This window comes from Convolutriloba macropyga, chromosome 13 (assembly GCF_964194025.1).
Source record: "Convolutriloba macropyga chromosome 13, txConMacr16.3, whole genome shotgun sequence".
Taxonomy (NCBI): domain Eukaryota; kingdom Metazoa; phylum Xenacoelomorpha; order Acoela; family Convolutidae; genus Convolutriloba; species Convolutriloba macropyga.
The window spans coordinates 12,385,299-12,407,223 of record NC_134480.1 but is presented as its reverse complement, the minus strand read 5'-3'; the positions used below and the strand labels follow the sequence as shown (position 1 = coordinate 12,407,223).

The window sequence follows — 21,925 nt, the reverse complement described above, 5'->3', positions numbered from 1 at the left end:
AAGAAACTGAACATTGAAAAACTCTCTTTATTTTAATGTACAAGTCACAATCACGTAAACTTTGAGTCAGCCTGTTTTTGAACTTCTTTTAAAGTTTGACAATGACACAATCATAATCTGTGATACTGCATTTTTAGCAACGAAGACATTAATTGATGTGCATCCTATTGATAAACAAAAAGATCATCTGCTTAAAAATTTCCGCTTCTGGGTGGGCTTGAACCACCAACCTTTCGGTTAACAGCCAACGCGCTAGCCAATTGCGCCACAGGAGCTGTGAATTTCCGTAATGTGGCAAATTAACATTACTTAATCCTCCTCTGGAAGGAATTAATTACGATTAACTCAGCACAAAAAACTCAACGAGTTTGAGCCCAACCTTTCTCAACTTTTCCTACTGCGGCGACAAAAAACCTTTAATTAGAAAATTGAAAAATCAAACCAAAATCTACAGATAATTGCATGAAGAACAAATGAAGACCAAAGATATGAGAAGTTAAATGAAAATTGCTTCAATTTGCGACAAATCGTAATCTTAAAATCCGGCTGTCCTTAACACAACGAATTTGCAATCGAACATTAAAGATTATAGAGCAATAGCTTGTGAAAATACTTTTCATCCAACCAGCCACTCATAGCCAACTCTCATTGATATATTTTAAAAGATCAGTTTAATATAATCTCGAAAAAAGCAAAAATATTTAAAAGAAATGGTTTTTTGTTTTACTTTGAAATTAGGCACTGAAAGAACCTATATTTTAACAAAGAACACAGAAAGCACACCCAATATTCCAGATCAATCCAAGAAAAGAAACTGAACATTGAAAAACTCTCTTTATTTTAATGTACAAGTCACAATCACGTAAACTTTGAGTCAGCCTGTTTTTGAACTTCTTTTAAAGTTTGACAATGACACAATCATAATCTGTGATACTGCATTTTTAGCAACGAAGACATCAATTGATGTGCATCCTATTGATAAACAAAAAGATCATCTGCTTAAAGTTTTCCGCTTCTGGTTTGGCTTGAACCACCAACCATTCGGTTAACAGCCGAACGCGCTAGCCAATTGCGCCACAGGAGCTGTGAATTTCCGTAATGTGGCAAATTAACATTACTTAATCCTCCTCTGGAAGGAATTAATTACGATTAACTCAGCACAAAAAACTCAACGAGTTTGAGCCCAACCTTTCTCAACTTTTCCTACTGCGGCGACAAAAAACCTTTAGTTAGAAAATTGAAAAATCAAACCAAAATCTACAGATAATTGCATGAAGAACAAATGAAGACCAAAGATATGAGAAGTTAAATGAAAATTGCTTCAATTTGCGACAAATCGTAATCTTAAAATCCGGCTGTCCTTAACACAACGAATTTGCAATCGAACATTAAAGATTATAGAGCAATAGCTTGTGAAAATACTTTTCATCCAACCAGCCACTCATAGCCAACTCTCATTGATATATTTTAAAAGATCAGTTTAATATAATCTCGAAAAAAGCAAAAATATTTAAAAGAAATGGTTCTTTTGTTTTACTTTGAAATTAGGCACTGAAAGAACCTATATTTTAACAAAGAACACAGAAAGCACACCCAATATTACAGATCAATCCATGAAAAGAAACTGAACATTGAAAAATTCTCTTTATTTTAATGTACAAGTCACAATCACGTAAACTTTGAGTCAGCCTGTTTTTGAACTTCTTTTAAAGTTTGACAATGACACAATCATAATCTGTGATATTGCATTTTTAGCAACGAAGACATTAATTGATGTGCATCCTATTGATAAACAAAAAGATCATCTGCTTAAATTTTTCCGATTCTGGGTGGGCTTGAACCACCAACCTTTCGGTTAACAGCCGAACGCGCTAGCGAATTGCGCCACAGGAGCCGTGAATTTCACTAATGTGGCAAAAAAAATACTTAATCCTGCTCTGGAAGGAATTAATTATGATTCACTCACCAAAAAAAACTCAACAACTTTGAGCCCACCCTTTCTCAACTTTTTCTACTGCGGTGACAAAAAACTTTTAATTAGAAAATTTAAAAAATCAAACCAAAATCTACAGATGATTGCATGAAGAACAAATGAAGACCAAAGATAAACGAAGTTAAATGAAAATTGTTTCAATTTGCAACAAATCGTAATCTTAAAATCCGGCTGTCCTTAACAGAACGAATTTGCAATCGAACATTAAAGATTATAGAGCAATAGCTTGTGAAAATACTTTTTATCCAACCAGCCACTCATAGCCAACTCTCATTGTTATATTTTAAAAGATCAGTTTAATATAATCTCGAAAAAAGCAAAAATATTTGAAAGAAATGGTTTTTTTGTTTTACTTTGAAATTAGGCACTGAAAGAACCTATATTTTAACAAAGAACACAGAAAGCACACCCAATATTTCAGATCAATCCATGAAAAGAAACTGAACATTGAAAAATTCTCTTTATTTGAATGTACAAGTCACAATCACGTAAACTTTGAGTCAGCCTGTTTTTGAACTTTTTTTAAAGTTAGACAATGAAACAATCATAATCTGTGATATTGCATTTTTTAGCAACGAAGACATTAATTGATGTGCATCCTATTGATAAACAAAAAGATCATCTGCTTAAATTTTTCCGCTTCTGGGTGGGCTTGAACCACCAACCTTTCGGTTAACAGCCGAACGCGCTACCCAATTTCGCCAAAAGAGCTGTGAATTTCAGTAATGTGGCAAGATAAGATTACTTTATCCTCCTCTTGAAGGAATTATTTATGATTAACTCAGCACAAGAAACTCAACGAGTTTGAGCCCAACATTTCTCAACTTTTTCTACTGCGGCGACAAAAAAACCTTTGACAAAAAAATAAAAAAATCAAACCAAAATCTCCAGATGATCGCATGAAGAACAAGTGAAGACCAAAAGATAAACGAAGTTACCTAAAAATCACTTCAATTTGCGACAAATCGTAATCTTAAAATCCGGCTGTCCTTAACACAACAAATTTGCAATCGAACATTAAAGATTATAGAGCAATAGCTTGTGAAAAATCTTTTCATCCAACCAGCCACTCATTGCCAACTCTCATTGATATATTTTAAAAGATCAGTTTAATATAATCTCGAAAAAAGCAAAAATATTTAAAAGAAATAGTTTTTTTGTTTTACTTTGAAATTAGGCACTGAAAGAACCTATAATTTAACAAAGAACACAGAAAGCACACCCAATATTGCAGATCAATCCATGAAAAGAAACTGAACATTGAAAAATTCTCTTTATTTGAATGTACAGGTCAAAATCACGTAAACTTTGAGTCAGCCTGTTTTTGAACTTCTTTTAAAGTTAGACAATGAAACAATCATAATCTGTGATATTGCATATTTTAGCAACGAAGATATTAATTGATGTGCATCCTATTGATAAACAAAAAGATCATCTGCTAAAATTTTTCCGCTTCTGGGTGGGCTTGAACCACCAATCTTTCGGTTAACAGCCGACCCCGCTACCCAATTGCGCCACAGGAGCTGTGAATTTCCTTAATGTGGCAAGATAAGATTACTTTATCCTCCTCTGGAAGGAATTATTTATGATTAACTCAGCACAAGAAACTCAACGAGTTTGAGCCCAACCTTTCTCAACTTTTTCTACTGCGGCGACAAAAAAACCTTTGACTAAAAAATAAAAAATCAAACCAAAATCTCCAGATGATCGCATGAAGAACAAATGAAGACCAAAAGATAAACGAAGTTAATTAAAAATCACTTCAATTTGCGACAAATCGTAATCTTAAAATCCGGCTGTCCTTAACACAACGAATTTGCAATCGAACATTAAAGATTATAGAGCAATAGCTTGTGAAAAAACTTTTCATCCAACCAGCCACTCATAGCCAACTCTCATTGATATATTTTAAAAGATCAGTTTAATATAATCTCGAAAAAAGCAAAAATATTTAAAAGAAATAGTTTTTTTGTTTTACTTTGAAATTAGGCACTGAAAGAACCTATAATTTAACAAAGAACACAGAAAGCACACCCAATATTGCAGATCAATCCATGAAAAGAAACTGAACATTGAAAAATTCTCTTTATTTGAATGTACAGGTCAAAATCACGTAAACTTTGAGTCAGCCTGTTTTTGAACTTCTTTTAAAGTTAGACAATGAAACAATCATAATCTGTGATATTGCATATTTTAGCAACGAAGATATTAATTGATGTGCATCCTATTGATAAACAAAAAGATCATCTGCTAAAATTTTTCCGCTTCTGGGTGGGCTTGAACCACCAATCTTTCGGTTAACAGCCGACCCCGCTACCCAATTGCGCCACAGGAGCTGTGAATTTCCTTAATGTGGCAAGATAAGATTACTTTATCCTCCTCTGGAAGGAATTATTTATGATTAACTCAGCACAAGAAACTCAACGAGTTTGAGCCCAACCTTTCTCAACTTTTTCTACTGCGGCGACAAAAAAACCTTTGACTAAAAAATAAAAAATCAAACCAAAATCTCCAGATGATCGCATGAAGAACAAATGAAGACCAAAAGATAAACGAAGTTAATTAAAAATCACTTCAATTTGCGACAAATCGTAATCTTAAAATCCGGCTGTCCTTAACACAACGAATTTGCAATCGAACATTAAAGATTATAGAGCAATAGCTTGTGAAAAAACTTTTCATCCAACCAGCCACTCATAGCCAACTCTCATTGATATATTTTAAAAGATCAGTTTAATATAATCTCGAAAAAAGCAAAAATATTTAAAAGAAATAGTTTTTTTGTTTTACTTTGAAATTAGGCACTGAAAGAACCTATATTTTAACAAAGAACACAGAAAGCACACCCAATATTCCAGATCAATCCATGAAAAGAAACTGAACCTTGAAAAATTCTCTTTATTTGAATGTACAGGTCACAATCACGTAAACGTTGATTCAGCCTGTTTTTGAACATCTTTTAAAGTTAGACAATGAAACAATCATAATCTGTGATATTGCATTTTTTAGCAACGAAGACATTAATTGATGTGCATCCTATTGATAAACAAAAAGATCATCTGCTTAAATTTTTCCGCTTCTGGGTGGGCTTGAACCACCAATCTTTCGGTTAACAGCCGACCGCGCTACCAAATTGCGCCACAGGAGCTGTGAATTTCCTTAATGTGGCAAGATAAGATTACTTTATCCTCCTCTGGAAGGAATTATTTATGATTAACTCAGCACAAGAAACTCAACGAGTTTGAGCCCAACTTTTCTCAACTTTTTCTACTGCGGCGACAAAAACCTTTCACTAAAAAATAAAAAAATCAGACCGAAATCTCCAGATGATTGCATGAAGAACAAATGAAGACCAACAGATAAACGAAGTTAATTAAAAATTGCTTCAATTTGCGACAAATCGTAATCTTAAAATCCGGCTGTCCTTAACACAACGAATTTGCAATCGAACATTAAAGATTATAGAGTAATAGCCTGTGAAAAAAATTTTCATCTAACCAGCCACTCATAGCCAACTCTCATTGATATATTTAAAAGATCAGTTTAATATAATCTCGAAAAAAGCAAAAATATTCAAAAGAAATGGTTTATTTGTTTTACTTTGAAATTAGGCACTGCAAGAACCTATACTTTTAACAAAGAACACAGAAAGCACACCCAATATTCCCGATCAATCCATGAAAAGAAACTGAACATTGAAAATTCTCTTTATTTGAATGTACAAGTCACAATCACGTAAACTTTGAGTCAGCCTGTTTTTGAACTTCTTTTAAAGTTTGACAATGACACAATCATAATCCGTGATACTGCATTTTTTAACAACGAAGACATTAATTGATGTGCATCCTATTGATAAACAAAAAGATCATCTGCTTAAACTTTTCAGCTTCTGGGTGGGCTTGAACCACCAATCTTTCGGTTAACAGCCGAACCCGCTAGCCAATTACGCCACAAGAGCTGTGAAATTCCTTAATGTGGCAAAATAAGATTACTTAATCCTCCTCTCGAAGGAATTAATTATGATTAACTCAGCACAAAAAACTCAACGAGTTTGAGCCCAACCTTTCTCAACTTTTTCTACTGCGGCGACAAAAAACCTTTGACTAAAAAATAAAAAAAAATCAAACCAAAATCTCCAGATGATTGCATGAAGAACAAATGATGACCAAAAGATAAACGAAGTTAATTAAAAATTGCTTCAATTTGCGACAAATCGTAATCTTAAAATCCGGCTGTCCTTAACACAACGAATTTGCAATCGAAAATTAAAGATTATAGAGTAATAGCCTGTGAAAAAAAATTTTTCATCCAACCAGCCACCCATAGCCAACTCTCATTGATATTTTTCAAAAGATCAGTTTAACATAATCTCGAAAAAAGCAAAAATATTTTTAAAAAATGAATTTTTGTTTTACTTTGAAATTAGGCACTGCAAGAACCTATACTTTTAACAAAGAAAACAAAAAGCACGCCCAATATTCCAGATCAATCCATGAAAAGAAACAGAACATTGAAAAATTCTCTTTATTTGAATGTACAAGTCACAATCACGTAAACTTTGAGTCAGCCTGTTTTTGAACTTCTTTTAAAGTTTGACAATGACACAATCATAATCTGTGATATTGCATTTTTTAGCAACGAAGACATTATTTGATGTGCACCCTTTTGATAAACAAAAAGATCATCTGCTTAAACTTTTCAGCTTCTGGGTGGGCTTGCACCACCAATCTTTCGGTTAACAGCCGAACCCGCCAGCCAATTGCGCCACAAGAGCTGTGAATTTCGATAATGTGGCAAAACAAGATGACTTAATCCTCCTCTGGAAGGAATTAATTATGATTAACTCAGCACAAAAAACTCAATGAGTTTGAGCCCAACCTTTCTCAACTTTTTCTACTGCGGCGACAAAAAACATTTGACTAAAAAGTAAAACAATCAAATTAAAATCTCAAGATGATTGCATGAAGAACAAATGAAGAACGAAAGATACACGAAGTTAATTGAAAATTGCTTCAATTTGCGACAAATTGTAATCGTAAAATCCGGCTGTCCTTAACACAACGAATTTGCCATCGAACATTAAAGATTATAGAGCAATAGCCCGTGAAAAAATTTTTCATCCAACCAGCCACTCATAGCCAACTCTCATTGATATATTTCAAAAGATCAGTTTAACATAATCTCGAAAAATACAAAAATATTTTTAAAAAATGAATTTTTGTTTTACTTTGAAATTAGGCACTGCAAGAACCTATACTTTTAATAAAGAAAACAAAAAGCACGCCCAATATTCCAGATCAATCCATGAAAAGAAACTGAACATTGAAAAATTCTCTTTATTTGAATGTACAAGTCACAATCACGTAAACGTTGAGTCAGCCTGTTTTTGGACTTCTTTTAAAGTTTGACAATCACACAATCATAATCTGTGATATTGCATTTTTTAGTAACGAAGACATTAATTGAAGTGCATCCTAGTGTAAACAAAAAGATCATCTGCTTAAATTTTTCCGCTTCTGGGTGGGCTTGAACCACCAAACTTTCGGTTACCAGGCAAACGCGCTACCCAATTGCGCCACAGGAGCTTTGAATTTCCCTAATGTGGCAAAATAAGATAACTTAATCCTCCTCTGGAAGGAATTAATTATGAATAACTCAGCACAAAAAACTCAACGAGTTTGAGCCCAACCTTTCGCAACTTTTTCTAAAGCGGCGACAAAAAATCTTTGACTAAAAAGTAAAAAAGCAAACCAAAATCTCCATATGATTGCACGAAGAACAAATGAAGACCAAAGGATAAACGAAGTCAATTGAAAATTGCTTCAATTTGCGACAAATCGTAATCTTAAAATCCGGCTGTCCTTAACACAACGAATTTGTAATCGAACATTAAAGATTATAGAGCAATAGCCGGTTAAAATGCTTTTCATCGAACCAGCCACTCATAACCAATTCTCATTAATATATTTTAAAAGATCAGTTTATATAATCTCGAAAAAAGCAAAAATATTTTTAAAAAATGGTTTTTTGTTTTACTTTGAAATTAGGCACTGCAAGAACCTATACTTTTAATAAAGAAAACAAAAAGCACGCCCAATATTCCAGATCAATCCATGAAAAGAAACTGAACATTGAAAAATTCTCTTTATTTGAATGTACAAGTCACAATCACGTAAACTTTGAGTCAGCCTGTTTTTGAACTTCTTTTAAAGTTTGACAATCACACAATCATAATCTGTGATTTTGCATTTTTTAGTAACGAAGACATTAATTGAAGTGCATCCTTTTGATAAAGAAAAAGATCATCTGCTTAAATTTTTCCGCTTCTGGGTGGGCTTGAACCATCAACTTTTCATTTAACTGCCGAACGCGCTAGCCAATTGCGCCACAGGAGCTGTGAATTTCCCAAAGGTGGCAGAATAAGATTACTTAATCCTCCTCTGGAAGGAATTAATTATGATGAACTCAGTACAAAAAACTCAACGACTTTGAGCCCAAACTTTCTCAACTTGTTCTACTGCGGCGACAAAAACACTTTGACTAAAAATTTAAAAAATCAAACCAAAATCTCCAGATGATTGCATGAACAACAAATGAAGACCAAAAGATAAACGAAGTCAATTGAAAAATGCTTCAATTTGCGAAAAATCGTAATCTTAAAATCCGGCTGTCCTTAACATAACGAAATTGCCATCGAAAATTAAACATTATAGATCAATAGCCTGTTAAAACACTTTTCATCGATCCAATCACTCATAACCAACTCTCATTGATACATTTTAAAAGGAAAGATCAGTTTATATATTCTCGAAAAAAGCAAAAATATTTTTAAAAAATGGTTTTTTTTTTGTTTTGCTTTGAAATTAGGCACTGCAAGAACCTATACTTTTAACAAGAAAACAAAGCACGCCCAATATACCAGATAAATCCATGAAAAGAAACTGAGCATTGAAAAATTCTTTATTTGAATGTACAAGTCACAATCACGTAAAAGGTTGAGTCAGTCTGTTTTTGGACTTCTTTTAAAGTTTGACAATAAAAAAAATCATAATCTGTGATATTGCATTTTTCAGTAACGAAAACATTAATTGATGTGCATCCTATTGATAAACAAAAAGATCCTCTGCTTAAATTTTTCCGCTTCTGGGTGGGCTTGAACCACCAACCTTTCGGTTAACAGCCGAACGCGCTAGCCAATTGCGCCACAGGAGCTGTGCTTTTCCCTAATGTGGCAAAATAAGATTACTTAATCCTCCTCTGGAAGGAATTAATTATGATTAACTCAGCACAAAAAACTCAACAAGTTTGAGCCCAACCTTTCTCAACTTTTTCTACTGCTGCGAGAAAAACCTTTGACTAAAAAGTAAAAAAAAATCAAACCAAAATCGCCAGATGACGGCATGAAGAACAGATGAACACCAAAAATTAAACGAAGTTGATTGAAAATTGCTTCAATTTGCGACAAATCGTAGTCTTAAAATCCGGCTGTCCTTAAAAAAACAAATTTGCCATCGAACATTAAAGATTATAGAGCAATAGCCAGTAAAAATACTTTTCATCCAACCAGCCACTTATAGCCAACTCTCATTGATATATTTTAAAAGATTAGTTTAATATAATCTCGAAAAAAGCAAAAATATTTAAAAGAAATGGATTTTTGTTTTACTTTAAAATTAGTGTCTGCAAGAACCTATGCTGTCAACAAAGAAAACAAAAAGTTCACCCAATATTCCAGATCAATCCATGAAAAGAAACTGAACATTGAAAAGTTCTCATTATTTGAATGTACAAGTCACAATCACGTAAACTTTGAGTCAGCCTGTTTTTGAACTTCTTTTAAAGTTTGACAATCACACAATCATAATCTGTGATATTGCAATTTTTAATAACGAAGACATTAATTGAAGTGCATCCTATTGATAAACAAAAAGATCATCTGCCTAAATTTTTCCTCTTCTGGGTGGGATTGAACCACCAACCTGTCACTTAACAGCAGAACGCGCTAGCCAATTGCGCCACAGGAGCTGTGAATTTCCCTAAAGTGGCAACAAAAGATTACTTAATCCTCCTCTGGAAGGAATTAATTATGATTAACTCAGCACAAGAACTCAACGAGTTTGAGCCTAACCTTTCTCAACTTGTTCTACTGCGGCGACAAAAACCTTTCACTAAAAAATAAAAAAATCAGACCGAAATCTCCAGATGATTGCATGAAGAACAAATGAAGACCAACAGATAAACGAAGTTAATTGAAAATTGCTTCGATTCGCGACAAATCTTAATCTTAAAATTCGGCTGTCCTTAACACAACGAATTTGCCATCGAACATTAAAGATTATACAGCAATAGCCTGTGAAAATACTTTTCATCCAACCAGCCACTCATAGCCAACTCTCATTGATATATTTTAAAAGATCAGTTTAATATAATCTCGAAAAAAGCAAAAATATTTAGAAGAAATGGTTTTTTGTTTTAATTTAAAATTAGTCTCTGCAAGAACCTATACTGTCAACAAAGAAAACAAAAAGTTCACCGAATATTCCAGATCAATCCATGAAAAGAAACTGAGCATTGAAAAATTCTCTTTAATTGAATGCACAAGTCACAATCACGTAAACTTTGAGTCAGCCTGTTTTTGAACTTCTTTTAAAGTTTGACAATCACACAATCATAATCTGTGATATTGCAATTTTTAATAACGAAGACATTAATTGAAGTGCATCCTATTGATAAACAAAAAGATCATCTGCTTAAATTTTTCCTCTTCTGGGTGGGATTGAACCACCAACCTGTCGTTTAACAGCAGAAGGCGCTAGCCAATTACGCCACAGGAGCTGTGAATTTCCCTAAAGTGGCAAAAAAAGATTACTTAATCCTCCTCTGGAAGGAATTAATTATGATTAACTCAGCACAAAAACTCAACGAGTTTGAGCCTAACCTTTCTCAACTTGTTCTACTGCGGCGACAAAAACACTTTGACTAAAAAATATAAAAATCAAACCAAAATCTCCAGATGATTGCATGAAGAACAAGTGAAGACCAAAAGATAAACGAAGTCAATTGAAAATTGCTTCGATTCGCGACAAATCTTAATCTTAAAATTCGGCTGTCCTTAACACAACGAATTTGCCATCGAACATTGAAGATTATAGAGCAATAGCCTGTGAAAATACTTTTCATCCAACCAGCCACTCATAGCCAACTCTCATTGATATATTTTAAAAGATCAGTTTAATATAATCTCGAAAAAAGCAAAAATATTTAGAAGAAATGGTTTTTTGTGTTACTTTAAAATTAGTCTCTGCAAGAACCTATACTGTCAACAAAGAAAACAAAAAGTTCACCGAATATTCCAGATCAATCCATGAAAAGAAACTGAGCATTGAAAAATTCTCTTTAATTGAATGCACAAGTCACAATCACGTAAACTTTGAGTCAGCCTGTTTTTGAACTTCTTTTAAAGTTTGACAATTACACAATCATAATCTGTGATATTGCATTTTTTAGTAACGAAGACATTAATCGAAGTGCATCCTATTGATAAACAAAAAGATCATCTGCTAAAATTTTTCCACTTCTGGATGGGCTTGAACCACCAACCTTTCGTTTAACAGCAGAACGCGCTAGCCAAATGCGCCACAGGAGCTGTGAATTTCCCTAAGGTGGCAAAAAAAAGATTACTTAATCCTCCTCTGGAAGGAATTAATTATGATTAACTCAGCACAAAAAACTCAACGAGTTTGAGCCCAACCTTTCTCAACTTGTTCTACTGCGGCGACAAAAAACAATTTGACTAAAAAATTAAAAAATCAAACCGAAATCTCCAGATGATTGCATGAAGAACAAATGAAGACCAAAAGATAAACGAAGTCAATTGAAAATTGCTTCAATTTGCGACAAATCGTTATCTTAAAATCCGGCTGTCCTTAACACAACGAATTTTCAATCGAACATTAAAGATTAAAGAGCAATAGCCTGTGAAAATACTTTTCATCCAACCAGCCACTCATAGCCAAATCTCATTGATATATTTTAAAATATCAGTTTAATATAATCTCGAAAAAAGCAAAAATAATTAAAAGAAATGGTTTTTTTGTTTTACTTTGAAATTAGGCACTGAAAGAACCTATATTTTAACAAAGAACACAGAAAGCACACCCAATATTTCAGATCAATCCATGAAAAGAAACTGAACATTGAAAAATTCTCTTTATTTGAATGTACAAGTCACAATCACGTAAACTTGGAGTCAGCCTGTTTTTGAACTTTTTTTAAAGTTTGACAATGACACAATCATAATATGTGATATTGCATTTTTTAGCAACGACGACAATAATTGATAGGCATCCTGTTGATAAACAAAAAGATCATCTGCTTAAATTTTTCCGTTTCTGGGTGGGCTTGAACCACCAACCTTTCGGTTAACAGCCGAACGCGCTAGCCAATTACGCCACAGGAGCTGTGCATTTCCGTAATGTGGCAAAAAAAGATTACTTAATCCTCCTCTGGAAGGAATTAATTATGATTAACTCAGCACAAAAAAACTCAACAAGTTTGAGCCCAACCATTCTCAACTTCTTCTACTGCTGCGACAAAAGACCTTTGACTAAAAAGTAAGAAAATCAAACCAAAATCTCCAGATGATTGCATGAAGAACAAATGAAGACCAAAAGATAAACGAAGTCAATTGAAAATTGCTTCAATTTGCGACAAATCGTAATCTTAAAATCCGGCTGTCCTTAACACAACGAATTTGCCATCGAACATTAAAGATTAAAGAGCAATAGCCTGTGAAAATACTTTTCATCCAACCAGCCACTCATAGCCAACTCTCATTGATATATTTTAAAATATCAGTTTAATATAATCTCGAAAAAAGCAAAAATATTTAAAAGAAATGGTTTTTTGTTTTACTTTAAAATTAGTCTCTGCAAGAACTTATACTGTCAACAAAGAAAACAAAAAGTTCACCAAATATTCCAGATCAATCCATGAAAAGAAACTGAACATTGAAAAATTCTCTTCATTTGAATGTACAAGTCACAATCACGTAAACTTTGAGTCAGCCTGTTTTTGAAATTCTTTTAAAGTTTGACAATGACACAATCATAATATGTGATATTGCATTTTTTAGCAACGACGACATTAATTGATAGGCATCCTGTTGATAAACAAAAAGATCATCTGCTTAAATTTTTCCGTTTCTGGGTGGGCTTGAACCACCAACCTTTCGGTTAACAGCCGAACGCGCTAGCCAATTACGCCACAGGAGCTGTGCATTTCCGTAATGTGGCAAAAAAAGATTACTTAATCCTCCTCTGAAGGAATTAATTATGATTAACTCAGCACAAAAAAACTCAACAAGTTTGAGCCCAACCTTTCTCAACTTCTTCTACTGCTGCGACAAAAGACCTTTGACTAAAAAGTAAGAAAATCAAACCAAAATCTCCAGATGATTGCACGAAGAACAAATGAAGAACAAAAGATAAACGAAGTTAATTGAAAATTACTTCAATTTGCGACAAATCGTTATCTTAAAATCCCGCTGTCCTTAACACAACGAATTTGCCATCGAACATTAAAGATTATAGAGTAATAGCCTGTGAAAATACTTTTCATCCAACCAGCCACTCATAGTCAACTCTCATTGATATATTTTAAAAGATCAGTTTAATATAATCTCGAAAAAAGCAAAAGTATTTAAAAGAAATGGTTTTTTGTTTTACTTTAAAATTAGTGTCTGCAAGAACCTATACTGTCAACAAAGAAAACAAAAAGTTCACCAAATATTCCAGATCAATCCATGAAAAGAAACTGAACATTGAAAAATGCTCTTTATTTGAATGTACAAGTCACAATCACGTAAACTTTGAGTCAGCCTGTTTTTGAAATTCTTTCAAAGTTTGACAATGACACAATCATAATCTGTGATATTTCATTATTTAGCAACGACGACATCAATTGATATGCATCCTATTGATAAACAAAAAGATCATCTGCTTAAATTTTTCCGCTTCTGGGTGGGCTTGAACCACCAACCTTTCGGTTAACAGCCTAACGCGCTAGCCAATTGCGCCACAGGCGCCGTGACTTTCCGTAATGTGGCAAAATAAGATTACTAAATCCTCCTCTGGAAGGAATTAATTATGATTAACTCAGCTCAAAAAACTCAACAAATTTGAGCCCAACCTTTCTCAACTTTTTCTACTGCGGCGACAAAAAACCTTTGACTAAAAAGTAAAAAAACAAACCAAAATCTCCAGATGATTGCATGAAGAACAATTGAAGACCAAAAGATAAACGAAGTTAAATGAAAATTGCTTCAATTTGCGACAAATTGTAGTTTTAAAATCCCGCTGTCCTTAACACAACGAATTTGCCATCAAACATTAAAGATTATAGAGCAATAGCCTATTAAAATACTTTTCATCCAACCAGCCAATCATAACAGACTCTCATTGATATATTTTAAAAGATCAGTTTATATAATCTCGAAAAAAGCAAAAATATTTTTAAAAAATGGTTTTTTGTTTTACTTTGAAATTAGGCACTGCAAGGACCTATACTTCTAATAAAGAAAACAAAGCACGCCCAATATACCAGATAAATCCATGAAAAGAAACTGAACATTGAAAAATTCTCTTTATTTGAATGTACAAGTCACAATCACGTAAACGTTGAGTGAGCCTGTTTTTGGACTTCTTTTAAAGTTTGACAATCACACAATCATAATCTGTGATATTTCATTTTTTAGTAACGAAGACATTAACTGACGTGCATCCCATTGATAAACAAAAAGATCATTTGCTTAAATTTTTCCGCTTCTGGGTGGGCGTGAACCACCAACCTTTCAGTTAACAGCCAAACGCGCTAGCCAATTGCGCAACAGGAGCTGTGAATTTCCCTAAGGTGGCAAAATAAGGTTACTTAATCCTCCTCTGGAAGGAATTAATTATGATTAACTCAGCACAAAAAACTCAACGAGTTTGAGCTCAACCTTTCTCAGCTTGTTCTACGGCGGCGACAAAAAACCTTTGACTAAAAAATAAAAAAATCAAACCAAAATCTACAGATGATTGCATGAAGAACAAAAAAGACCAAAAGATAAACGAAGTGATTTGAAAATAGCTTCAATTTGGGACAAATCGTAATATTAAAATCCGGCTATCCTTAACACAACGACCTTGCCATCGAGCATTAAAGATTATAGAGCAATAGCCTGTTAAAATACTTTTCATCGAACCAGCCACTCATAACCAACTCTCATTGATATATTTTAGAAGATCAGTTTATATAATCGCGAAAAAAGCAAAAATATTTTTTAAAAATGTTTTTTGTTTTACTTTGAAATTAGGCACTGCAAGAACCTATACTTTTAACAAAGAAAACAAAGCACGCCCAATATACCAGATAAATCCATGAAAAGAAACTGAACATTGAAAAATTCTCTTAATTTGAATGTACAAGTCACAATCCCGTAAACGTTGAGACAGCCTGTTTTTGGACTTCTTTTAAAGTTTGACAATCACACGATCATAATCTGTGATATTGCATTTTTTAGTAACGAAGACATTAATTGATGTGCAACCTGTTGATAAACAAAAAGATCATCTGCTTAAATTTTTCCGCTTCTGGGTGGTCTTGAACCATCAAGCTTTTGGTTAACAGCCGAACGCGCTAGCCAATTGCGCCACAGGAGCTGTGCATTTCCTTTAGGCGGCAAAATAAAATTACTTAATCCTCCTCTGGAAGGAATTAATTATGATTAACTCAGCACAAAAAACTCAACAAGTTTGAGCACAACCTTGCTCAACTTTTTCTTCAGCGGCGACAAAAAAACCTTTGACTAAAAAGTAAAAAAAAACAAAGCAAAATCTCCAGATGATTGCATGAAGAACAAATGAAGACCAAAAGATAAACGAAGTTAGTTGAAAATTGCTTCAATTTGCGGCAAATCGTAGTCTTAAAATCCGGCTGTCCTTAAAACAACGAAGTTGCCATCGAACATTAAAGATTGTAGAGCAAAAGCCTGTTAAAATACTTTTCATGGAACCAGCCACTCATAACCAACTCTCATTGATATATTTAAAAAGATCAGTTTATATAATCTCGAAAAAAGCAAAATTATTTAAAAGAAATGGTTTTTTGTTTTACTTTAAAGATTAGTCACTGCAAGAACCTATACTTTTAACAAAGAAAACAAATCACGCCCAATATACCAGATAAATCCATGAAAAGAAACTGAACATTGAAAAATTCTCTTTATTTGAATGTACAAGTCACAATCACGTAAACGTTGAGTCAGCCGGTTTTTGGACTTCTTTTAAAGTTTGACAATCACACAATAATAATCTGTGATATTGCATTTTTTAGTAACGAAGACATTAATTGATGTGCAACCTGTTGATAAACAAAAAGATCATCTGCTTAAATTTTTCGGCTTCTGGGTGGTCTGCTTAAATTTTTCCGCTTCTGGAAATAAAATTACTTAATCCTCCTCTGGAAGGAATTAATTATAATTAACTCAGCACAAAAAACTCAACAAGTTTGAGCCCAACCTTGCTCAACTTTTTCTTCTGCGGCGACAAAAAAACCTTTGACTAAAAAGTAAAAAAAACAAACCAAAATCTCCAGATGATTGCATGAAGAACAAATGAAGACCAAAAGATAAACGAAGTTAATTGAAAATTGCTTCAATTTGCGGCAAATCGTAGTCTTAAAATCCGGCTGTCCTTAAAACAACGAAGTTGCCATCGAACATTAAAGATTGTAGAGCAAAAGCCTGTTAAAATACTTTTCATGGAACCAGCCACTCATAACCAACTCTCATTGATATATTTTAAAAGATCAGTTTATATAATCTCGAAAAAAGCAAAAATATTTAAAAGAAATGGTTTTTTGTTTTACTTTAAAATTAGTCACTGCAAGAACCTATAATTTTAACAAAGAAAACAAAGCACGCCCAATATACCAGATAAATCCATGAAAAGAAACTGAACATTGAAAAATTCTCTTTATTTGAATGTACAAGTCACAATCACGTAAACGTTGAGTGAGCCTGTTTTTGGACTTCTTTTAAAGTTTGACAATCACACAATCATAATCTGTGATATTTCATTTTTTAGTAACGAAGACATTAACTGACGTGCATCCAATTGATAAACAAAAAGATCATTTGCTTAAATTTTTCCGCTTCTGGGTGGGCGTGAACCACCAACCTTTCAGTTAACAGCCAAACGCGCTAGCCAATTGCGCAACAGGAGCTGTGAATTTCCCTAAGGTGGCAAAATAAGGTTACTTAATCCTCCTCTGGAAGGAATTAATTATGATTAACTCAGCACAAAAAACTCAACGAGTTTGAGCTCAACCTTTCTCAGCTTGTTCTACGGCGGCGACAAAAAACCTTTGACTAAAAAATGAAAAAATCAAACCAAAATCTACAGATGATTGCATGAAGAACAAAAAAGACCAAAAGATAAACGAAGTGATTTGAAAATAGCTTCAATTTGGGACAAATCGTAATCTTAAAATCCGGCTGTCCTTAACACAATGAATTTGCCATCGAACATTAAAGATTATAGAGCAATAGCCTGTGAAAATACTTTTCATCCAACCAGCCACTCATAGCCAACTCTCATTGATATTTTTTAAAAGATCAGTTTAATATAATCTCGAAAAAAGCAAAAATATTTAAAAGAAATGGTTTTTTGTTTTACTTTAAAATTAGTCACTGCAAGAACCTATACTTTTAACAAAGAAAACAAAGCACGCCCAATATACCAGAAAAATCCATGAAAAGAAACTGAACATTGAAGAATTCTTTTTATTTGAATGTACAAGTCACAATCACGTAAATGTTGAGTCAGCCTGTTTTTGGACTTCTTTTAAAGTTTGACAATCACACAATCATAATCTGTGATATTTCATTTTTTAGTAACGAAGACATTAATTGATGTGCATCCAATTGACAAACAAAAAGATCATGTGCTTAAATTTTTCCGCTTCTGGGTGGGCGTCAACCACCCACCTTTCAGTTAACAGCCAAACGCGCTAGCCAATTGCGCCACAGGAGCTGTGAATTTCCCTAAGGTGGCAAAATAAGGTTATTTAATCCTCCTCTGGAAGGAATTAATTATGATTAACTCAGCACAAAAAACTCAACGAGTTTGAGCTCAACCTTTCTCAGCTTGTTCTACGGCGGCGACAAAAAACCTTTGACTAAAAAATAAAAAATCAAACCAAAATCTCCAGATGATTGCATGAAGAACAAATGAAGACCAAAAAAATGTAAGAAAACGTAATACAAAAAATGAGCGTCAGATGACGAAGCACTAAGAAAAACCAAGATCACCACAACATAGTTACGCTCAGCGACACCTGTAATAAAAATGATAACTCTATCTGGGTTACGAAGCTTAAAATTTTATAGGACAAAAGAAAGCAGCAAGAATAGCTGGCTGTGATAGTCGTTCAGGAAAAATTTTATATCGGATAAAATTATGGGTTCCGCAATTTTCTCCATTTCTTGGGAATTGTGACTAACTAAGATACTGCCATCAAGCTTTTTACCAATTTATGGAAGGACGAAATCAGCGACAACAAGAGCAACACGCGCCGCTTATTTTTTCAAAAAAAAACTTTCGATACCAGTAAGCTCTAAGACCGAAAATTATCCCGCATCTTTCTACCCCGGTTCATCAAGGGTAAAATTCTTGTCAAATATCAATTCAAATAAAGACACCCACCAGTCCATTATTAAAGTGAACAGAAAAAAAGTTTTCAGAACGCCTGGACTTACTTATCTATAACTATGAAGCCCTGAGAAAGAGGGGCCTGAAATTTACCTCACAATAATCAAATTAGAGACTAATATAGCAAAAACACCACTTAATTTCCACGGAATTTACCAGTCTATCCTCTTTTTGAAGATGAAAAGTGAAATGATCAGAGAAAAAATCGATCAAGCAAAAAAACCCAATTGAAAAAGATCCTTAGAACCAAAATATTGTTACATATTTTATTTGAGAGCAATTAAAAACTCATTGGAACGACTGATGAGAGTTACATCAGGCAACCGCGAATGATCATCCCACAACAAAAAACACCTTGTCCAATTTTATCTTTTCAGAACTTAGAACTGAGGGAAAACCGATGTGCAATAATAGCGAAAAAAGATTTCTCATTGAAAACTCCTCAAACAGTATCAAAAAAGGAAGAACAAGAAAACTGCTGAAAAAACTTACAAGAAAGCAAAAAAATAGAAAAAAGATGAAAATTGACACTAAAAGTGCAATATCCGCTTCAGATGGTCAAAAATGCTTCCAGACGTACTATTAACATTTACATAATTGAAATGTTAATAAAAAGATGGACCTAAAAAAAACTGCTTTGAAAAAGCGCACGTGATCAAAAAGATAAACGAAGTGATTTGAAAATAGCTTCAATTTGGGACAAATCGTAATCTTAAAATCCGGCTGTCCTTAACACAATGAATTTGCCATCGAACATTAAAGATTATAGAGCAATAGCCTGTGAAAATACTTTTCATCCAACCAGCCACTCATAGCCAACTCTCATTGATAGTTTTTAAAAGATCAGTTTAATATAATCTCGAAAAAAGCAAAAATATTTAAAAGAAATGGTTTTTTGTTTTACTTTAAAATTAGTCACTGCAAGAACCTATACTTTTAACAAAGAAAACAAAGCACGCCCAATATACCAGAAAAATCCATGAAAAGAAACTGAACATTGAAAAATTCTTTTTATTTGAATGTACAAGTCACAATCACGTAAATGTTGAGTCAGCCTGTTTTTGGACTTCTTTTAAAGTTTGACAATCACACAATCATAATCTGTGATATTTCATTTTTTAGTAACGAAGACTTTAATTGATGTGCATCCAATTGATAAAAAAGATCAAGTGCTTAAATTTTTCCGCTTCTGGGTGGGCGTCAACCACCAACCTTTCAGTTAACAGCCAAACGCGCTAGCCAATTGCGCCACAGGAGCTCTGAATTTCCCTAAGGTGGCAAAATAAGGTTATTTAATCCTCCTCTGGAAGGAATTAATTATGATTAACTCAGCACAAAAAACTCAACGAGTTTGAGCTCAACCTTTCTCAGCTTGTTCTACGGCGGCGACAAAAAACCTTTGACTAAAAAATTAAAAAATCAAACCAAAATCTCCAGATGATTGCATGAAGAACAAATGAAAACCAAAAAAATGTAAGAAAACTTAATACAAAAAATGAGCGTCAGATGACGAAGCACTAAGAAAAACCAAGATCACCACAACATAGTTACGCTCAGCGACACCTGTAATAAAAATGATAACTCTATCTGGGTTACGAAGCTTAAAATTTTATAGGACAAAAGAAAGCAGCAAGAATAGCTGGCTGTGATAGTCGTTCAGGAAAAATTTTATATCGGATAAAATTATGGGTTCCGCAATTTTCTCCATTTCTTGGGAATTGTGACTAACAAAGATACTGCCATCAAGCTTTTTACCAATTTATGGAAGGACGAAATCAGCGACAACAAGAGCAACACGCGCCGCTTATTTTTTCAAAAAAAAACTTTCGATACCAGTAAGCTCTAAGACCGAAAATTATCCCGCATCTTTCTACCCCGGTTCATCAAGGGTAAAATTCTTGTCAAATATCAATTCAAATAAAGACACCCACCAGTCCATTATTAAAGTGAACAGAAAAAAAGTTTTCAGAACGCCTGGACTTACTTATCTATAACTATGAAGCCCTGAGAAAGAGGGGCCTGAAATTTACCTCACAATAATCAAATTAGAGACTAATATAGCAAAAACACCATTTAATTTCCAAGGGATTTACCAGTCTATCCTCTTTTTGAAGATGAAAAGTGAAATGATCAGAGAAAAAATCGATCAAGCAAAAAAACCCAATTGAAAAAGATCCTTAGAACCAAAATATTGTTACATATTTTATTTGAGAGCAATTAAAAACTCATTGGAACGACTGATGAGAGTTACATCAGGCAACTGCGAATGATCATCCCACAACAAAAAACACCTTGTCCAATTTTATCTTTTCAGAACTTAGAACTGGGGGAAAACCGATGTACAATAATAACGAAAAAAGATTTCTCATTGAAAACTCCTCAAACAGTATCAAAAAAGGAAGAACATGAAAACTGCTGAAAAAACTTACAAGAAAGCAAAAAAATAGAAAAAAGATGAAAATTGACACTAAAAGTGCAATATCCGCTTCAGATGGTCAAAAATGCTTCCAGACGTACTATTAACATTTACATAATTGAAATGTTAATAAAAAGATGGACCTAAAAAAACTGCTTTGAAAAAGCGCACGTGATCAAAAAGTTTGGCTCGCTTTGTGAGAATATTTCAAACCTAATTTTCTCGGACGCTGTTTCTCTCAAATCAGCAAGTTGATCAGAAACACATTTGCTAGAGGTATTGTTGTTAAAAAAGTAGCTCTGTTTTTTCCAACAATAGTCAACAAAAAATGTTCTGCACCAACAAAATGTACTCATTGGCTATCTAAAAACTCAGTAACTTTTCAAATCCTTCTTAGCGCAAAACAATGAGCGAGAAAAGGCTACAATTCGTCAAAAAAATTAAGCTGAAATCGTCGTGCTATAATCTATAAAACCTCAAATTTAAAAATCATACTAATTGCAAGGAACATATGAAATCCTATCAAAACAACACCTAAAATAAATACAGTATCATAATCAAACCTCTTAGACAAAAGAATTGAACAATAAAAACAAAAAAGACACTTCTCCAAAAATCATCGAGTCCTTCGAGTCGTAAAAAGCAGATCGCCCAAATAACGGCAGTTAAGAGGCAGACGGCTAATTTTAACTAAACGAGAACAAAATAATAGCAAGTTTAAACTGATTACTAAGGCTTTAATACAGAAAATCTGACGAGGAAACT

General features: G+C 33.5%; 1 protein-coding gene and 8 non-coding genes across 9 annotated transcripts in view; all 9 read right to left on the bottom strand.

The window, feature by feature from the left end:
- LOC142351596 (xaa-Pro aminopeptidase ApepP-like) overlaps positions 1 to 21,925 on the bottom strand; it is a 702,879-nt gene that overhangs the window by 269,732 nt on the left and 411,222 nt on the right. The window lies entirely within an intron of this gene.
- Trnan-guu (transfer RNA asparagine (anticodon GUU)) lies at positions 1,011 to 1,084 on the bottom strand. The gene has a single exon. It is a non-coding gene; the product is annotated as a tRNA-Asn (tRNA).
- On the bottom strand, positions 1,821 to 1,894 carry Trnan-guu (transfer RNA asparagine (anticodon GUU)). The gene has a single exon. It is a non-coding gene; the product is annotated as a tRNA-Asn (tRNA).
- Trnan-guu (transfer RNA asparagine (anticodon GUU)) lies at positions 5,068 to 5,141 on the bottom strand. The gene has a single exon. It is a non-coding gene; the product is annotated as a tRNA-Asn (tRNA).
- Trnat-ggu (transfer RNA threonine (anticodon GGU)) lies at positions 7,505 to 7,578 on the bottom strand. The gene has a single exon. It is a non-coding gene; the product is annotated as a tRNA-Thr (tRNA).
- Trnan-guu (transfer RNA asparagine (anticodon GUU)) lies at positions 9,132 to 9,205 on the bottom strand. Its single transcript has one exon. It is a non-coding gene; the product is annotated as a tRNA-Asn (tRNA).
- On the bottom strand, positions 12,380 to 12,453 carry Trnan-guu (transfer RNA asparagine (anticodon GUU)). Its single transcript has one exon. It is a non-coding gene; the product is annotated as a tRNA-Asn (tRNA).
- On the bottom strand, positions 13,193 to 13,266 carry Trnan-guu (transfer RNA asparagine (anticodon GUU)). The gene has a single exon. It is a non-coding gene; the product is annotated as a tRNA-Asn (tRNA).
- On the bottom strand, positions 14,005 to 14,078 carry Trnan-guu (transfer RNA asparagine (anticodon GUU)). The gene has a single exon. It is a non-coding gene; the product is annotated as a tRNA-Asn (tRNA).